General features: G+C 46.6%; 1 pseudogene; it reads left to right on the top strand.

The window, feature by feature from the left end:
- LOC120908120 overlaps positions 1–2,500 on the top strand; it is a 9,156-nt pseudogene that overhangs the window by 3,743 nt on the left and 2,913 nt on the right.

Genomic DNA, 2,500 nt, shown 5'->3' with positions numbered 1-2,500 from the left:
GCGAAATTGCTCAAGGAAATGAAGCAGTCCGATGCTCTTAAATCGGTTGGAGAGACAATCTCTAAGGTCCGACGGGCCCAGAATGGAGGCATGTTGCTAGAACTTAAGCAGGGTAGTTCTGCTAGTGCAATTGCCCCAAAGGTTAAGGAAGCGGTGAAGGGCAAGGCGTCAGTGAGAACGCTAGCTCCTTCTAAAATGATTGAGATCATGCATCTCGATGAAATTACCACCCCAGAGGAGGTTGCGGAGTCTGTCAAAGCACAGCTCAACATCGAGATAGAAATAGATCGTATCAAAATGAAGAAAGGCCGCGCGGCCGGTACGCAGTGGGCACGGATCAACGTATCGCTGCCAGACTTTCAAAGCTTCCTGAATTTGGGAAAGCTGAAAGTTGGTTGGTCGATATGCCATATCCGCGAGGTAATGGAGGAGCAGAAATGCTATAAGTGTTGGAAGGTAGGCCATACGAGCTACCATTGTAGGGAACCAGACAGAAGTAATCTGTGCTGGAAATGCGGTTTGAGTGGACACAAGAAGCAAGCTTGTACCAACTCTGTCAAGTGTTTGGATTGCGGTACGAGGTCACAGAACCCTCACGCAACGGGCAGTTATATGTGTCCCCCGAAGGCGAACGATTAGATAATAATGGTTAGGTTGCTACAACATAACCAGAATCATAGTTATGCTGCATTTCAGTTAATGTGGCAAACGATTAGGGAAGAATCTGCGGATATAGTGTTGATTGCAGATCCGTATCTGGCAACAACCAACGTCAAAGTGTTACGCAATGACGATAACACAGCAGCGGTAGTGGTTAACGCGGACTTACCAGTTAAGGTAGTCAGTAAGGCTTTGAAGGGTTTAATGATAGTTGACATAGGTGATATGCGAGTGGTTAGCGTTTACGCGCCACCTAGATTTAGTATGGAAGAGTTCCAGAACATGTTGGATAACACGGTAATGGCCGTAACCGGTATCCACAAATTCGTTATCGGGGGACTTCAACGCTTGGTCAGTAAGTTGGAACAACCAACTTGGCGAGCGTGGAGAAACCCAGAAACGAAGAGGTGAGTTGGTTTTATCAACCTTTGCGCAGATTGACGCAATTTTATTGAACGACGGCAGCACCCCAACTTATGTTGGACCAGGGCGCACGTCAGTAGTTGATCTTACTTTTGCGAGCCGAACCGTAGCAAGATCATTTAAGTGGGAGGTGTTATCTAGCTATATGAACTCTGATCATCGTGCAATACGAATAGATCTTGAGACGCAAAGCGTGCGTAATCTGTCCCGACCCATAACGGGATGGAGCATCAAGTATTTTAGCAAAGATATATTTGAAGTTATGATGCAAGCCGCTTTTGAGACCGAGGTCACAACAAGCGAAGACTTAATGCGTATACTTGTCACGGCGTGCAATGCGACGTATGACTAAACGTAAGAGGTACACTCTAACAAGAGTGCATTTTGGTGGACGTTAGAGATTGAGGCACTTCGCAAAGAGTGCAAACACCGCGATCGATTAGCGCAAAGAGCTTTTAATACTGATCTCTATTCTACTTTTAGGGACGAGTTCAAGGTGGCACGGAATGCCCTCAAGCGATTGATCAAGCATACCCGACAGAGGAAGTGGAAAGAGTTCCTGGGAACAGCGAACAACGCATCATTTGGTATAGTATATCATACGTTCAAGAAAGTGGCCGAGGGTTCGATTGGACCCCGAACCATGACATTGGACGAGTTTAGGGAAGTGGTGAGCGAGCTTTTTCCTACTCACCCAAACACGGTGTGGCCTGATTATCGTATCGATCAGCCACGAGAGTTTGAAAGGGTAACTAATGATGAGATTCTTGCGGTTGCCAGGAGACTACCCAACAAGAAGGCGCCGGGACCAGATGGTATCCCGAATGAGGCGCTGAAAGTTGGTATGTTGACTGCAACCGATGCATTTTGCAGGGTTTACCAAGGCTGTTTAGAGAACGCGAAGTTCCCCGATGAGTGGAAAAGGCAGAGGTTGGTGTTAATACCGAAGCCGAACAAACCACCAGGGGAACCGGGTTCAGTTCGCCCCATTTGTCTACTAGACGGGGCAGGTAAAGGTTTAGAACGCATCATAGTGCAACGGCTAAATGCACACATCGAGGAGGTCAACGGACTGTCTGACGACCAATTTGGTTTCAGAAGTCGTCGATCAACAGTTGATGCGATTCAACGGGTAGTGGACATTGTTTCGGTAGCTAGAAGTAGAAACAGATACAGTGGACGGTATTGTGCGGTTGTTACATTAGATGTTACTAATGCTTTTAACAGTGCTTCGTGGTTGGCGATTGCAAATGCTTTACAGAGAATTAACACTCCTAAATATCTTTATGATATCATTGGTGATTATTTTAGGAATCGTGTGTTGATGTATGATACCACAGATGGACCGGCAGAGATTGCAGTCACATCGGGTGTACCTCAAGGCTCGGTACTTGGCCCAACGTTATGGAACCTCATG

The sequence above is a fragment of the Anopheles arabiensis genome, assembly GCF_016920715.1.
Source record: "Anopheles arabiensis isolate DONGOLA chromosome X unlocalized genomic scaffold, AaraD3 X_pericentromeric_contig0031, whole genome shotgun sequence".
Classification (NCBI taxonomy): domain Eukaryota; kingdom Metazoa; phylum Arthropoda; class Insecta; order Diptera; family Culicidae; genus Anopheles; species Anopheles arabiensis.
The sequence above is the reverse complement of the archived record's forward strand: the minus strand, read 5'-3'. Positions and strand labels throughout refer to the sequence as shown.